This window comes from Excalfactoria chinensis, chromosome 4 (assembly GCF_039878825.1).
Source record: "Excalfactoria chinensis isolate bCotChi1 chromosome 4, bCotChi1.hap2, whole genome shotgun sequence".
In the NCBI taxonomy this organism is placed as follows: Eukaryota; Metazoa; Chordata; class Aves; order Galliformes; family Phasianidae; genus Excalfactoria; species Excalfactoria chinensis.
This window is the reverse complement of record NC_092828.1, coordinates 63,532,445-63,550,993: the sequence shown is the minus strand read 5'-3', so window position 1 is coordinate 63,550,993 and position 18,549 is coordinate 63,532,445. Positions and strand designations below refer to the sequence as shown.

The 18,549-nt window shown below is 39.8% G+C and overlaps 1 protein-coding gene across 3 annotated transcripts in view; it reads right to left on the bottom strand.

The window, feature by feature from the left end:
- The window catches only part of SPOCK3 (SPARC (osteonectin), cwcv and kazal like domains proteoglycan 3), a 155,346-nt gene that overhangs the window by 19,089 nt on the left and 117,708 nt on the right, over positions 1 to 18,549 (bottom strand). The gene's annotated exons all lie outside the window — the stretch shown is intronic.

The following is an 18,549-nucleotide window of genomic DNA, read 5'->3' as shown; positions in this document are numbered from 1 at the left end:
CAGCAGAAAAATCGTAACATGGTCTCCTCTAAATACCCTTTCTAGATTTAACAGAAAAACTTTTAGAACTGAATCAAAGGGTGTGGAATATAGTACATGAGCCTGGCTATTTTGGTCTATGTCTAATTAACATCTGATTCAAGGAGTGCTGGATTTAAGTAAGTAAGTAGTTCTATTTCAATAATATTAACTGAAAGAAGCACATGACAACTGCAAGATGGAGAGATGCATGATTTCTCCATTTTTTAGAAGCAGTCAAATAGACATAATTAAGCTAATCATTTCATAAGTCCATGTAGATGTGAAAATGAAGCATTAAGAAAAGGCAACACTGCTTCTTCAACTACTAGTTATGAGATACTGCTTGCAGTTTCAATATCTGACACTAGCCACTGTTGTTTATTATACAACGTAAAATGACATTTTCTGTGCTCTTTTGAATTATCTTCCTTTCAAAATGGAATGTACATATGGCACATTTAGGACATCAGACACATTCTATATCAGTTCTCAGATTAAGAGCATTCTTCCATCTTCAATTTCTTACAACTCTTTTCCCAAACTTTGCTTGAAATTTTATATTATGAATTCTAGTTCAAAATAAAGAATGAGAAAATCATTATCTTTTTTTGTTGTTATTAATTTTACAGATTTTGGTATCTTGATCATAGAAATAGATTCATTTTCAAAAATCAAGTCAATGCAAAACAAGCTGATTATAACTGTCGTTTGATTATTTTATACCCCACAGCTACTCAAGAGCTGGAGTCAGCTCTCAAACACAGCAGGTAATTGCATTTACCCTATTATCAATTTAAATGCACAGTGAATTTTCAGTTCATAACACTTCTAATATGTCAAGTAATACCAGATGTTTTCTATAAGTGAAATATACATGAAAGATACAGCAGAACTACAGTGATATGGACAATTAAAAATTTACATAGAAAAAGTGTGCCCTTACCAAGCATGAGTTTATAAAAATATCTCATATTTTAATATTTGATTATCACAGTTTTTTTAATCAACAAACATTAATTTATTAACATCTCATAAGAAGACTTAAGCATTTCTAATATGTAAAACAATATTATGAGAATATATATTTACATCAGGCTAACTAGGGGAAAATAAAAAAAAGCCAAGCCTACTCTAACATGAGAATTATAACAATTTATAAAAAGAAAAATGATGTTTTATTCTGGGAAATGACAAAGCAGAGAACAAATTTATGTAAATATGTAAGGAACATATAAAATCAATAGAATCAGAACAGCCCAGGTTGGAAGAAGCCTCAAAAGTTCATCAGGTCCAACACAGCGTACTAGTTGGAAAAAACAGATCTACAGAGTAGTGCAGACTATCATATCCCTTTGGGAGAAATTCTTTCTCTCAAAGAAATTCAGCCATACAGGCTGACAAACAAATTGAAAATTTTATTAATTTCTAAAAGCTCTTAATCACATTTCAAATTGTTGTTCCTTTTTCTACAGTCTTATGTTTCTATGACATGTAAGAACCATTCTAAGATTCCAATGTATAAAAAGAAGCAGCAAGATAATCCTGAAAATAGCAAAACAAAAAATTCCCACTTAGAATCAAATCAGTAAGTTTTCTACAGCTTCCCAAGAACATCAATAAAGAGGAGACTTAAAAAAAATAAATAAAGAAAGAAAAACTGGTCTAAGAAGTAGCTTTCTGAAAGTCTGGAGAAGAGGAGAACAACATTGAGACATTCATCACAATTATAAATGTAATTATTTTCTACAGAAGTTGGGCTGCAAAAAGTAAACCTAAGCTTAATTAAAATTAAGTTACTTAAATCAGGTATAGTTACTGAAAACATCTACATTACTTCCGGGTTTTATTTGTATCCTTTCTCAATACAGTACCAGTCACAGTACTCCAACTCAATCACAATAATTAATATGAATATACTTTGCTCTTGTTATAAGAGAGGATCAACCTAATGCCTTGTTCACTAAAACACTGCCAATGAAATGGAATTGCTCAAGGTTAGGCTATGTGATGAAAAACTGTATTAAGTACTGCATTCTAGAATATGTTTACGGACTTTTTGTCCCAGTGGTCAGCTTTCAAAGATACATGCTGCAGAAATTATTGTATGTATCGGTATGCTCTGATTTAAAATAGGTCAAGATGAGGTAATTCAGATTTATTCAGACTATTATTTCAACTGATAGACTGGGAGATGAATCTTTAATGGCGAAAGACAGACAGTAAAGGTTGTAGAAGGTTAGACAGTAATCAGAAAATGCATATTAAATCACACAAATTCACTCAGGAACCTGCCAGGAAGTACTTCTGTTTTTGTCTGATGTCAATGCAAGGCACTCCTGCTATTATAATCAATTCTAGCAGCCATAAAGAGAATTAGTATGAGGTAAAATGAAGCCACCAGCTAAGAGGTTACTAGAGTCCCTTATCATCTGAAGTATTAAAAACTGACTGAATTTTAAAGACAACACACATAGCTAAGCAAAAACATGAAGGGATCTGAAAACTTGTAGGTACCTAGTCCAGAAATATCTTTATAATAAATATTATTTAAATGTTATGTGGAACCAATTGTTGAATTTATTTTCACATACAGTAAACGTTACAACTTGTGTGGGCATTTGAATATAATTTACTGATTGGAACTCAAATACCATAGAATCATAGAATCATGGAATGGCTTGGGTTGAAAGGGACCTCAAGGATCATCAAGCTCCAACCCTCTTGCCATAGGCAGGGCCACCGACCTCCAGATCTGGTACTAGACCAGGCTGCCCAGGGCCTCATCCAAACCTGGCCTTGAAAACCTCCAAGGATGGGGCGTCCACAACCCCTCTGGGCAGCCTGTGGCCAGCACCTCACCACTCTCTCTGTAAAGAACTTCTCCCTGACATCCAATCTAAATCTTCCCTCCCTCAACTTAAAAGCTTTTCCTTTTGTCTTGCTGTTATCTACACCTTAAAGGAGTTGACTCCCCTCCTGTATATAGGCTCCCTTTACGTACTGAAAGGCTGCAATGAGGTGTCCCTGTAGCCTTCTCTTCTCCAGATTGAAAAAGCCTAGTTCCCTCAGCCTGTCTTCATAGAGGAGGTGCTCCAGCCCTCTGATCATCTTAGTGTCCCTCCTCTGGACCCTCTCCAACAGCTTGTACTGGGGGCCCCAGACCTGGACGCAGTACTCCAGATGGGGCCTCATGAGGGTAGAGTAGAGAGGGACAATCACTTCCCTGTCCCTACTGACCACCATCTGAATATCTGAAAATGCTAATCAGTATGTTGTCTTTCACTGCCTTCTACTCAAGCTAATTGATGAAGAACTAAAAATGGTGCTTCTAAAAGCTATAAGCACAGAACAGATTTTAGAACTAACGTAGACAAAAATAATCAACAGTAAATATACACAGAGTTTATGGAAAACTTCAGAAGCAGGATAACATCTAACACCTTCTGCAGCAAACTAGAAATTACTTCTCCTTGAGATAGCTAACTTAAAAATAAGTGTGTGCTAAAACAAGACTTCTCGTCATCTCAGTTTCCTCAGTGAGTTGGATTTATTACAGATGATTACAGAATAATTTAGAGTGGAAGTGAATTCCAGAAGTCATTTAGTCTTCAGACTTCTGCAACTCCAGATGTCTTAGTCGAAAAGGCTAATTACACCAGGTTGCTTAGGGCAGCATCCAGGCATTCACGTCCTGAGTGACCACTGTGCCATCCACATGAAAATTCTTCACTCTATGAAAGACTAACTCATGTTAACATCAACAATATGTGACCATCTCATAACTTTATATGGCTTCCCATTCCTTCATGGGGAGATTGCTACCATGCATCCAGGACTGCTAGACATCCAGATACAGGCTACAGCAGCAATTTCAATTCAACTGTGAGAATGTTCATTTAGAACAGTCCAGAGCTGATGCTTGGAGAGTCCAGTATTCTGTCTACTACCTGGCCATACCATTGTATGGCTGCGTGGTCAACGTACCTTTACTGCACTAATTAACTGCACATCCAGCATGTATATTTCTTTTCAAGAGAGCCTTACAAGAAAATACAGTAAGCCTAATACTGGAGAGCAGTGCTTCCTTTAAATACAGTATGTATTAAAGTGGAATATTATATAAAGGACAGTTATCCAGAACTAGCATTCTGTGAGTCTGCCATTCCGCATAAGTTTATGAATATAAATGTAAGGAACAGATTGTTCAAACTGAAAAGTTCAGGCCTCAGACTGACGGCTAGTCTTCATTTAGATAACTCTGAACATCTAAGAATACATTTTAAAAATTGCATGCAAATGGTCTAGCAATTCCTGCAATAAATAGCAGCATTTCTAGCTCTGTCACAAATGGGAAGCATAATGTATGGCAAAAAATAAATGCGTTCACTAAAAACAATTTGTCTGAAGGACAAAAAGCCCTTCAAACGTATAACTAAACAATAGGACAGTTGCTTAGGTCTGCTTTTCACAGTCCCATATGTATAACCAGAACTTTAAAAAAAAAAAAAAAAAAAAGTTTTAAATTGAAAAATTTCATATATATATTTCTATTTTTATAAGCAGATGGAGTTTACTAGCCATCTGTTACCTACAGGGCCCATGATTTTAAGAAGATACCTTGAAATTAATGAATAAAGGCATTCTGATTTCCTTACTATTTAACTCAACATAATGAATTTTCTACTTCAGTTAGTCTGTGTTATGAGATAATTAATATAAATGCTGCAGATACCGTATCAGGGAACTGCAGCTGCTTATTCCTACTGGCTCAAATTAATGTTCCATACAGACATTCTGCTTATGATTAATGTTTCATAAAATTTGAAATGATTTCAATTAAACTACATTTTCCAAAAAAATAAAAAATAAAAATTAAAAAAAAAAAAAAACCAACATGCATTTCTGCTTCCTCACAGTTTTAAAGACTCTACAAATTTAAATACAATGACCACTTCAGAGTGCAGGAAAAATAGTAGTAACGTATAGAATTTATGTATTAAGGTACTATTTTCCACTTAAAGCATATAAACTTTCTAAAGTATCACAATTAAATAAGACTGCAGTACTCTCCTAATCTGTCACAAGTATTGTAGCTCTATTGCCTAATCAGCTTATTTTCTGGAAGACAGTTGATACACATTGCCTCCTTTGCTAACTGTCACTGACCTTAAGTGTTGGTTATCATCACGCTCTGGTATTTTGAACAACTAACTTCTGATAATGAAGTTGATGTTATTAATCTGTAAATTGCACATTTATGTAGCTGGATAGCAAAAAAGCATTAGATAGCCAGGAGATACTCCAGTATATAACATGCTATATTCCAAGATCTTTCCATTCCCATATCCTCTGAACACAGTATTTTTCGTCATTTAAGGCACCAAAAGTTTCAAAGGATAGAATACCTATCATCTTAGGAGTGAAAGCCTCTCTACCCTAAGGGTAATGTACTTTTAAAATTTAGCTTCAAGGCTCTCTGAAAACATTACACAACACTGGGATGAAGTCAGGACATTTTCTTCCTTTCAAGGACAAGACTGACATGGTCTTATAATGACATTTTTGCATTTGACATGAAGTCTTCCCAAAAAACAGACAAGGATAAAAAAATGACTGGACAATGACACTATATAAAGAAAACAAAAAAATCCTACATTGAAAATCGGAAAAATTCTGAAATCAGATGCATTCTGTGCTGTGAAAAGGCTTCAAAGGTCTACCGCATTTGGTAGAAGGAATGGATGGAAAATTAACGTTGTACGTTGACTTAACTGTCCACTGGTTTGCACTATTCTTCTTCCAAGGAAAGAAAGCATAAATGAACCTGAGGCTACACTTCTGCAATTGTCAGTCATAAGGGAATTTTACATCACAATAGACCTCACTAATGTCTGATAGATGTATAGCTGGCATTGCAGTAATTCTTCTGTTGTATTTAGATTGTGATCTGATACTTTAAGTCACTTTGTACACCTTATTTTCTTGTGTTTTTGAATGGCCAATCAACTCTGCTCTTAATCACTTAAGATTGTACATTAAAGAGCAGTTTCCTGGAGACACCTCAGTGAGGACTGACACAGAATTACTCTATTTACATAATCGTTTGTCATTCCTAAAGTGAGGCCATCAAGGGTAGATAAAACAAGATAATGCCCTAGTACTAAAGAAACCCCTTACACTGACAATATAACAGTAGGGCCAACTCCCATCACACGCATCGCAAAAATTACTACAACTGTGCCACCACTTCACTGAAAACAGAACTGTAGTTAGCTAAATGTAATCTGTGTCATGAATTGGACCAAATCCGTTTACAAATCATGAATAATTTATTGATTTGAGTAAGCGACCGCAAACAAAATCAGCGCTGGGCGACCACGGGAGTCACAGCTCCGCACGTGTGGCGCACCCTCCCCCTGCTGGCCCCAGCTTTTATAGTCTCTCTTGTATTCTGAGTGGCTGCCGTGTTGGCCTTCCACGCCTGCGCTCCCTTGTTGCCGGGCAGTATTGCTCCGAGTGGTTCTTCTCTTCTTGTTGATTGGTCCCATTCTTCCCGCCACTCTGTTCCCCGCCGCTATGCTTTCCCGCCACTCGTTGCCACGTGGCGGGTAGACAGAAGCCGCAGAAACAGGGGCGGCGAGTGCAGGAGCCGCAGGGGCGCTTACAAAACCCGGAAGCCCGCTTGACTCCGTTCCGCGCAGCCCCCTCCCCAACAACAACAACAACAACATACCCAACACAATGAACAAACTTTCACCAACTTTTTACAATCCCTCCTTTTTCTTTAAGCTAACTTATTTTGTTCATTGAATCTTTGGAGTGCCTGCCGGCTTAATGCATATATCTCGTTATCTTCATCATCTTGTTCTATGGTCTTATATTTAGCTCTTACTAACATTAAATGAGCAGCTTCTGATCGGTTCTTTACTATCGTGGTTACCCAATTGAAAATACATTGTCCAAAGGTTAACACCATAATTAACAACAGAGATAATAACGTGGTGTGCCAAGGTGAGTAATTAAGCCAGGATTCATACCAACTTTGGTGAGCCTCATTTTCTTTTTTACGTTTTTCCAATCCTTCCCTCAATTTGGTCATTGTGTCTCTTACCACTCCAGTATGGTCTGCATACATGCAGCAATCCTCCCGGAGGGCTGCACAGAGTCCCCTTTTTTTCAGAAAAACCAGATCCAATGCCCTTCGATTTTGAAGAACTACTTCTGAAAGGGACCTTATTGATTTTTCTAATGCTGAGATGTACTGTTCAATTTTAGCCAAGTCCTCATCTACAGCAATGCACAGAGCTGTGAATTCTTGGCTCTGCCCAACTAACGATGCTATTCCTGTACCAGCTCCTGCAGCTCCTAAATCCTCAGTGTGGTATTGAATCCTTGGTATAATTATTACCTGTACACAAAAATCATGTGATATATTCCTTAAGCCTAGTTAGACTCCACCGGAAAGGTTGATGTGAGTGGTGTTGTGCTGCCACACAAAACGTGATTACTGCGAGAACTCCTAAGCACCATCGCTCATTTATATCTCCCGGTTTTGGGGAGTTCAGTAAAGTCCAGCTGGATCCTTGCAAAGGGTCGATATGCCAATTCTCGCCCTCCTGGGATCCTTTTTCTCATATTCTTCACATTTACCCTCCGGCAGGTCATACATCCATTGACAATCCCCTTTGCCACGTTATATACCCCTATACACATATAATTATTAGCAAACTGGTTCACTAAGGCCTGAGTACCCCAATGTGTTTGTTCATGGAACCTCCGTAGCACCTTTGTAGCTACTGACTTTGGTAAAACCTCTCGTCCATCAGGTAGTATCCATTTCCCCGTTTCATTTTCCCGAATCCCCATTTGTATCATTTCTTTTCCCACAGACGTGAAACAAAGCAGGGGAGGGGGATTCTGTCCACCTTCTGCAAACATGGCTGGGCAATCCTCCCTCTCAGTTACCTTATATATACACATAAGAGCGGCCCTTTTGGCCTCCTGGTCAGCTAGATTATTTCCTCTAATTTGCGGATCCAGTCCTCGCTGGTGACCTTTTACATGTACTACTGCAATCTCTCTTGGTTCTCTAATAGCTTTCAAAACTTTAAGGATCAATTCCTGATGAATTAACCCCCTTCCCTGTGAGTTTATAAGTCCTCTTTCCTCCCATATTTTCCCAAAAGTGTGTAGTATCCCATACGCATATTTAGAATCTGTATATATTGTACCACTCTTGCCCTTTAATAGTTTTAAGGCTTGCAACAGGGCATACAATTCACAAGCTTGAGCAGACCAGCTTGGGCTTAATGGTCCTGATTCTATCACTTCAAATGTTTTTCCATTTACCAATGCATAGCCTGACTTTCTCTTTCCTTCAACTACTCTAGATGAACCATCTACGTATATCTTTTCCCCTGTAGGTAATTCCATGTCATCTAGATCGAGTCTCAGTTTTATTTGCTCCTCTATACTCCTAAGGCAATCATGTTCTAGGGGCTCGCTGGGTTCACCATAGAGAAACTGAGCTGGGTTCTGCACTGAAGTTGTTTCTAGGGTCAGTTTTGGGGAGGAAATCAGAATTCCCTCATACTTTAACAATCTTGCACCTGTGACCCATTTGTCAGCTTTTTGTTCGTGGCATTCCAGTTCAGTCCAGTGTGCATTACAAATATCACACTCCATAACCAAATAACAAGACAAAAACTTATTGGTTGTGCAGAATCGTTCCAAATGTCCACTGCTTGGGGATTATTTAGGAACAAGGTCTCCTCCGCTCACAAACTATCAGTCCGGCATGAAGACTAGATTCCCAGTTCATACCTTCAGGCACATTGGGAGCAACGCTGCCTCATGTGCTGTTACCAGCAAGCTGCTGGCCAGTTGACGTCAAATCACTGGCTGCACTGGAGACATTAACCAAGGAGACGTTGACCAAAACCGGTGCTGAAATGCTCGGATCCTCACAGTGTGTAGGATGGCTCATCGTTTGGTGCCAGCTTAACCCAACGTGCCGGCAGCCTGCGGGGCCCTCTTGGGGTCCCGACACAGGCGTATCCTCTGCCCATGACGAGGAGTGGCATAGGGTCTGGGAGCCATGACCCTCCGTCAGGTCTGATCAGGACCTGACCTATTGGAGTCTGTTCAGTCAGCTGATGGTCTCCCATCCGATTCTCCAGATGCTTTAAACTAAACAGTGCACACAGGAGGAGAGCGTCTGGGCACAGCTCAAGCCCCTCTAGCCCTCCCCCCTCTTTAAGCGCACGAAGACACCCCTTCAAGGTCTGATGCGCACGCTCCACAATAGATTTGTTAGTGCTGTTGCCAGAAATGCTGAAGGTATGCTTAACGCCCCAAGCTGTACACCAGTGTCCAAAACGTGCACTTCTATATCCTGGGCCATTGTCAGTCTTTAACTCCTGAGGTGCACCCATTACAGCGACAGCCATGTGCAACACTCTTATGCACTGCATGGCAGTCTGTCCAGATTGTGCCACAGCCCAGAGAAAACCACTACATGTGTCAATTGTGACATGCAAGTGATGGAAACACCCAAACTCTGGGAAACCCGTAGCATCCATCTGCCGAACCTTATTTGGTCTCAAACCTATGCAACAACAACTGAAATGTGGAGCATCTGGGGTTCACACCTGCAGGAAACGTGTTAGCCGAATGGCAACCTGGGCAATTCTGTACAACATCACATGCAACAACTGGAATGTGAAACATCCTGTGTGGTGACCATGCTGACTGCTGGAACCGCCCACGTGACACTTGCAACACTCCACGTATATTATGGGGGGAGATTACTTTAATTTCCCCTCCAAAGGTTATCTTTTGTGCTTCCTCTACCAAGAGAGCAGCAGCTACTACTACTTTTGCAGGCAACTAGGCCAGCCCCGGCTAACAGGGTCTAATAATTTAGATAGGCAAGCCACAGGCTTTTTGCCTCCTGCCCAATCCTGGGCAAGCACCCCATAAGCTGTCCCCTCCGCACTGTTTACAAACAGAAAAAATGGTTTCTTTAACTCCGGGAAGCTCAGGACTGGAGGGTGCATAAGTTCCTCCTTTAATTTATTTAATTGTCCTTCATCTGTTTCTGTCCATTTAAGTAACCCATCTTTGTTTAATTTACTATAAAGAAATTTAACTTTTCCACTGTAATCCTCTATCCATTGTCGACAATATCCTATTAATCCCAACAACTGTCATACCTGTCTTTTTGTTGTTGGGGCTTTCAGGGCCAGAATCCCCTTGACTCTCTCTGGGTCCAGTTTTTTTGTCCCTTTGCTCAGCAAGTGACCCAAATACTTCACCTCTTCCTCCACAAACTGCAGTTTTGATCTAGAAATCTTTAACCCTTGTAAACTAAGGAAATTTAACAACTGTACACTAGCCTGCCTCACGCTATCTTCATCTTTCCCTGCTATTAACAAATCATCCACATACTATAACATTGTTGTTCCCGGTGTTCTATTATAATCCTGTAAAATTTGTTCCAAGGCCTGACCAAATAAATTTGGGGATTCTATAAATCTCTGGGGAAGGACCATCCATCTTAGCTGTTGCTTCCCATGAGTATCGGGGTCTTCCCATTCGAAAGCAAAATAATCCCTGCTGTCCTTGTCTAAGGGGCATGCCCAAAATGCATCCTTTAAATCTATTACACTATACAACCGGTCATCTGGGTGCAATTGGCTTAATAGGGTATGGGGATTTGGCACTACAGGAAACCTGGTTACAGTTCTCTTATTGATTTCCCTTAAATCATGTACCAGCCTGTATTGGCCATCCTCCTCTTTTTTTTTTTTTTATTTACTTATTTTGTAAACCTCCGCCCTGTTCCGCGGACACTCGGTACCTGGCCCTGGGCTGAGGGAAACGACACGAGGGCCCCGCGAGGTGCCTCCACCCGCCCGCTCGGCCGCCCGACGTCCGGGACGGCGCGCCGAGGGGAAACCCGGCAACCGGCCCCGGCGACCCTCGGGGGAGCGTCCGCCCGCGGGGGCGCACCCGTCGTCCGCCGCCACCACCTCGCCCTCCTCCCGGGGCCCGGGGTTTCCCCCCGTAACCCGGCGCCCGCCGGCAACTGCGCCCGGGATTAGAAGCGCGGCTCGGACCGCCCCGCCCGCGCGGGACTCGAGCCGCCCGGCCACCGATCGCACGGCCCGGACCCGGAGGCGGACCGGCGCCGCGGGGAGAGCGCGAGGAAAGAGGGGAAGGCCGCAGCGAGGGGGGCGGGTCGGTGCTCCCGGCCCCCGGCGCGACGACACCCTCCCCGCCAACCCCCCCCTTCCTTGGCAGACGGGGCCGTCGGTTCGGGTGGGGGTATGTAGGGCGGTGGTGACACTGGGACTTATAAATCCCTTCTCTTCTTCTTCCGCCCTCCTTTTTCTTTAGAGGGTATAAATGCATAAGGTATCCAGACGTGGGCATACTCACTTTCCTCTGAACTACCCAGTCCTCAGAGGAGCCAAAAAAAAGGCCAAAATACACTCTCCCCTTTTATGGGCTTATTGCCCCACACTAAATCATTTTGACTTTACTTTTTCCCCGCCTAGAAGGGGAATCATTCCAATTCTTATTCATTAGCCCTAATGGACTGTCTGGGGGAATAGGGGGTATACCTATACCCACACCACTAGTTCCCCCACCCATGGGACCAGAAGGCTTACTCTTCTTCTGTCCCATCTTCCGGAGCACCTTCACACACACTCACAACGCTTCCCCCTTTTCGTGGCCCAGTCCCTCGCGGGATGTGGCAACCGCACTACCGAGGGGTCCGCACTCACTCCGCCCACAATTGGACGTCTCAGTCGTTGTGCTCCGGGATACCCAACCCCAACCGAACGGATCACCGGCCTATACTTACCCACCCCGTGGGTCTTCGCTCGGTCTTCGTGCACAAAGATTACTAGGGGTTTACCGGTTTTATTTTGTTTGCGTCCTTATTTTAGGTTCGTCGGTGAAGGGCTTGAGCAGGAGTTTCCACTCCTGGGGCCGCTGAAATCAGCGGGGCGCCCCCCCAGAAGGACCCCTGATCAAATCTCCTTCATCCGAGTCACGGCACCAAATTGTCATGAATTGGACCAAATCCGTTTACAAATCATGAATAATTTATTGATTTGAGTAAGCGACCGCAAACAAAATCAGCGCTGGGCGACCACGGGAGTCACAGCTCCGCACGTGTGGCGCACCCTCCCCCTGCTGGCCCCAGCTTTTATAGTCTCTCTTGTATTCTGAGTGGCTGCCGTGTTGGCCTTCCACGCCTGCGCTCCCTTGTTGCCGGGCAGTATTGCTCCGAGTGGTTCTTCTCTTCTTGTTGATTGGTCCCATTCTTCCCGCCACTCTGTTCCCCGCCGCTATGCTTTCCCGCCACTCGTTGCCACGTGGCGGGTAGACAGAAGCCGCAGAAACAGGGGCGGCGAGTGCAGGAGCCGCAGGGGCGCTTACAAAACCCGGAAGCCCGCTTGACTCCGTTCCGCGCAGCCCCCTCCCCAACAACAACAACAACAACATACCCAACACAATGAACAAACTTTCACCAACTTTTTACAATCTGCAGCTCTGACTTCACACAAACTTAGTAATCAAGAGTTGATGGAGAAACGAAGAAAGCAATGATTTTTAAGATATATGATTAAGGTACAAATATCCAAAATGCTTACACATGCAGACACAAAATATGTTAGCAGAGTGTAATTATGTTTTGCTAGTTTGTATACTGAACACCAAATGGCTCATTCATGAATGTCTGATGTAGTTTGGAGAATTTTTATGAGCTATGTATGAATATTCACAAAGATAGAAAATTATTTAGCTTTTGTAAATTCTAATATCTTTACACCTGTGCATCTTTTTAAATCCGGAAATTCTGCATTACTAACAGTGATCTTATTGAATTACAGTTGCTAGAGGGAAAGGAAACTTTCTGAAAGTACTCTTATAAGAAAAGAAGAATATGTAAAGCATGTACTGGTGTGTGTGCAAAAATATTGAAGGGCACAGGGCCTGACTGATAGGATACTGAAGTGAAACACATTGAAGGACTATAAAACTATCGATTTTCACCCAGTCTACAGGAAGCAGACCATGGAGACAGCTATTCCCAGAGGCACAACTGAAAGTGGAACAGATAGTTAATGGAAACAGGGAGTCTGGCAATGAACCCAAGGCAAACCAAGGACAAGAGCAGAGGAGAAATCCAATGAGCTGCAATATCTGACAGTGTAAATACATCTTTTTGTGATCTCCAGTGTTCCTTCAGCTCAAGTCTATGTCCCAAAAATTGAGACCATGTTATGTTTAGCATGAGAAATATTTACAGAGCAAGCTAACTGTTCATTCTGCAAGGCATTTATAAAAGATATTCCCTGTGGGTGCTCTCTTATTTAAAGGGACAGATTTAACATCACTCTTCAGGGGAGGTAGTGATTTGAAATGCTGAAGATGAACTGGCTATCAAAAAAACCCTGCTTCATTATCAAGCAGTTATGAAGTACATATTTAGAAGCTTTCCCTTAGTAAAGCATACAGTTTTCTACAGAAGAGGAAACTAGACTTCCAGAGGCTGGAACCCTTTTTTTCAAAACAGAAGTTTTAAGAGGGAATTAACGAAAAAGAAAAAAATCCAACAATAAAGGTTTCCTTTTTTCATCTATCTATCTATCTATCTATCTATCTATCTATCTATCTATCTATCTATCTATCTATCTATCTATTTTTTCCCCCAGCCTGTTCTGTCTGATAGGCTAAGAAACTAACTATCTGACTATCTGTCTGATAGGCTAAGAAACTATAGGTATTGTCTGAGCAGACTGGATTCTAAAAACGTTGCTGTTTTCCCACCACAGATCAGAGTCCATGCATATACTTAGAATCAAGTTGAACCTAGCAACAGCACATGCTCTTAGTAAACTTTACATCCTGTCCTTACATATCCTGTCAGTAAGCAACAAAACAGAAAGTTTATATAGCCTTTCCAGTTAAGCTGAATGAAGACCAGAGAGGAAGAAATAAAAGAGATTTGCCATTTGATCTGCTGCGTTGAATAACTCTCCTGAACTCTTTTAAAAGGTGCTTCTTAATCATTTGCAGAGAGTAAAAATTTGTTACCTGAATCACTGAAAAGAGAAACTGACTTATGTGTACTGGTAGCAGAAGATCCCATATAAATTTAACAAAATAAAAGCATACAATGAAGTTAATCCACAAGGCCATTAGAGAGTTCATTGTTTGCATTAACTTGCAATAACCCCAATGCTGAGGGATTCCATACTTAGAACACTTCCTCTTCAGATTTCCTAAGTGAATACACTTTCTTGAGAAGAATGTAAGGCGTTTCTTCTGCTAAGATGAATGCTTAGCCTCTAAATTACTCTATGCTTTCTTCTGCTGCCTAAATCTCTTGGCATCTAGGAAGTCTATAGTGTCACTTTGGGGGACTGCTGTAGCTGACAAGAACTATGACAACCATTATAATTTGAGTGCATCAGAGAGGAAAATCAAACTTCAATCTAAAGAAAATATACAAAAAGAAGAAAAACTAAGGAGAGTACTTTAAAGCTGCACATACTTCTTTAACCTCTACTTGCAGGAAGAACAAGCTTTGTAGAAGCAGAAGAGAAATTTTGACTGCAGTAAAAACAATAGCTTTCCATCATCATGAATGCCAATTTTATGCCTGCTAAGCATGAGTGGCTTCAGATCAGCTTCAGATAAGACCAAACTCTATCAAGTCTAATGTCTTGTCTCCTAGAGCAAGTTATCATAACTGTCCTGGAAAGAGAGCAGAGTAATATTTTGTGGATCAAGCAGGGGGAGAAAGCTTACCATGGCTCATAGACATACTGGGTTCAGCCAATTTAAGATGGTAGTGAAGAACCTGACCATTTTCAACTATGAGCATGTTTCATGTCTCAAGAAAATAGACTTCATTTTTATGAAAGAATAAGTGAAAAAAATAAATGAATAACTGTGCAATAAAGATCCTCCTGAAACCTATTCATTATTTACTCGTTATTTCATAAGGGTAAACTTGTGTTGCACAAGTTGCAAATCCCATCAAGTGCTTCATTACATCATTATTTATAAGATTGTACTATTTACCTGAACCCACCATTTTCCTCTCGTAAATATGATATGGCCTATAAATACTGGAACCAACTTCTTTACAACTTAGCCCCTGACTAATTATGAAATGGTGGCAACAGTATGTCACGTAAAAGGTTCATCTAGCTCAGTACAACATACTGACCATGTAACATTTGTCTCATCTCTAACCACTTGTGCATAAAGCCTTTCTTAAGCCAGATACAAATTTTTATAGCTAGCAAAAGTAATCCGGTTCCTCAGTCAAGGTGAATAGCCAGTTGAAGAACACAACATTCATCCTCTTGGCTCACCCCTGACAGCAGTAGTGGAAGGCTGACATATTTTCAGAGCATCACCACTATTTTGGTGTTGATTATAGAACCACAGTGTATGCAAAACCATTACAGCCACTTTAAGGTTTTTGCCACCACTGACCTGTTAAAAACGCCAAAGACAGATGAAAGTGTTATCTACTGATACTATACATGATTAAATGAAAAACAGGAAGGGAAGACTGCTGCAGGACATAATATGTAGCATGGCCAACAGTTGCCATTACCATGACCTAGTGGAACATCTTGTGTAGAAAGCACAATAGATCTTCAATCTTTAATTTTTGAAGCTAGCCAGTAACTTCACTTGTAATTGATTTCTTTGAATTATATCTATAATATTTTTGAATCATAACAGTTCCAAGTTGAAATTAGAAATTACAATAAGAATAAAGTACTGGAAACATTTCCTTTGCAACTGTGAATGGTATAAAAATATAAAAATAAAACATACATTAAAGCTTCAAAGATTACAATAATTGGGTTTTCTTTTAAAGATTGACTAAAAATACTTTATAATCACAGAAAATATTTTTTTCTTTTCTTATCTCCCAGATACTACAACTACAGGGTGCCTTTCATTAGCAAGAGCTAATAAAGCTGGTAAGCAAGTATTGGTTTCTTCGTAATCTTAAAAATAACTTTTGAATGCCCATTCATGAATATACTTTGATTTAGTCCACCAGAGAGATCCTAGATAGATCATGTCATAGATCGTCAACATTCCTTTACGTGAACCTATACTTAATAGTTTCTCCTCATCTTTAACCTTATTCATGACTCTTGTTACCTACAACAAAGTATGCTATTTACAAAATACATCAGTCTGGAAAAATAATGAGTTATTTTCTAATGTAGATTATCACCTTGAAAAAGCAGCATTAATATCCAAGTATGGCATGCTATATTTAAACTTAAAATATTATACTATCTTACTTTCAAAATATACAAGTGCCATTTGGTTTGCTCTTGAAATTTTAAGGAAAATCAAACCACTGAAATGATGAAGTTGTGAACACTCAATTTTAAAAGAAAATGAGAACTGGAAAAACTGGGAAAAAAGTTCAAGTCTGCAAAGAGAATTCAATGTGGAAAAACAAGGCCTGCCAGTAATTAAACTTTTAAAAACTTTTGGTGATCAAAATAACCTCCAAATCCCCAACTATGAAAAAATGCCTCTTTTGTTACACAAATATATGTTTTTAGAACATATTGTTTTTCCTTAGGCATCTGGAAAAGTTGCTACAAAAAGTGAATGTTTTTGTTCACAATTTAAAAATCTTCTTACCAATCAAGAAAATTACTTGGGAAAATACTTATTAAATTTGTTATCTTTCTGAATAGAATTCAAGATAAATTCTAAGTTACTACTGACTTAAATACAACAAACTACAGCATTATTTTTTAAATAATTATCAATAAGGAACACCAATATTGTAGTACATAGAAATTTGAGAGCTAGAACACTTATTCTAGTTAGCAAAAATTAATGCTAAAGTTGAGCACCCATGTATGATCATAACTAAAATCTGTATAGGTTTGGGAAAACATTAAGAACCAACAAAAAGATCAATATTCATGAGGATTACTTAAACTGAGGTCTCCAAAAGGTTATAAAGGTCTTATAACAGATTATTTGTATAATAAGAAATATGCCAAAAATCAACGAATCACAGAATAATTAAATTTGGAAAAGACCTCTAAGATCACCTCATTCAACCATCCACCTACCACCAATATTACTCACTAAACCATGTTGCTAAGTACCACTTAAATACCTCCAGGGATGTTGACTCCAGTCACTACAGCTACTACCTCCTGTCTTGTCACTAGTTACCTGGGAGAAGAGGCCAACCTCTACCTTGCCACAAAATTCACTGCCCCTTAGACCTAAGAGGTAAGGAGTCTGATCCTTTCTCTTACAAACACATCACTGGATGGCACAGCTTTATTTAAAGTTATATGACTACATTTTGAAGTGTGGTAGTTTTCAGCCTCACCAGCTGACAACAAAAATGCAGCTGCATGCTTTTGCACTTTATTTCATTGGGAAGAGTCTAGTATACCAAGCCAACTGATGTGCTTCTACGAAAGCATATAATAAGTTGTGCTTAGTCTCCATGCCAAGATATACTACAGAGAAAATCTACATGCTTTCACTCATTGCCCCACACAACCATAAAACCCTTCCATTATTCAGAGGCAATTACAAATCTACTCCCTCAAAATGGATGGAACTGGGATTTTTCTATGAGGAATCCTCTAAGGAAGAACTGTGCATACAATCATAGAATCATTTGAGCAGGAAGTGACCCTTAAAGGTCATCTAATCCAACTCCCTGAAAGAACAGGGACACTTAGAGCTAAATCCTAACTCCATTAATTCTCATAAGCCTAAATGTACTACTCTGAAGGTTACTGCCGATAGGCCAGTAAGCCTAGGAAGACTTAAATGCCATAAATACCAAGCTTTCTAGGAAAGGTACAGATGTACATGGCCATTTAAAAGATGACAAGAAATTTTTCTGTGATAAATATATTTTGAGCTGTAAGTCACATTTTTGTGATTACTTTTTATGTTATATGCTAAGCCACATATTTCTCAATTCATGGCCTAATAATGCCAAAGTGTATTCTCACTCTTGTGCTTCAGTTAAAAGAAAAATATTTCTTTCTCAGATTTGTCAGATACAAAAATATTATTGTGCCATAGTTTGGGAACTTTACTCTGATGCCTTTTTCCATTGCTTTCTTTGTTTTAAAATAAAAGGGTAGAATGTACATTTGATTTTGTTTTTCTGAGCTACCATAATATCCTATTCACTTGCCAAACAATGCACATTTTGTTCTCCCACTTCTGAAGTTAACTCTTCAGAAATAAATTAACTAAATAATAGTATATTAATGGTTGCTGAAGTCTCTTTTCATGTTCTTCTACTGCACATATAAAAATACTGTAAGAGATCAAATATTAACCTTGAAAGAAAATATAGAGAAAAAAAATTCCTTTAAGACACAGTAAACTGGGTTATAAACCCACCTAAAACTTTCATCTACATCTAAATTCAGGTAAGGTGACAATGTCTCTGAAAAGACGAAACAG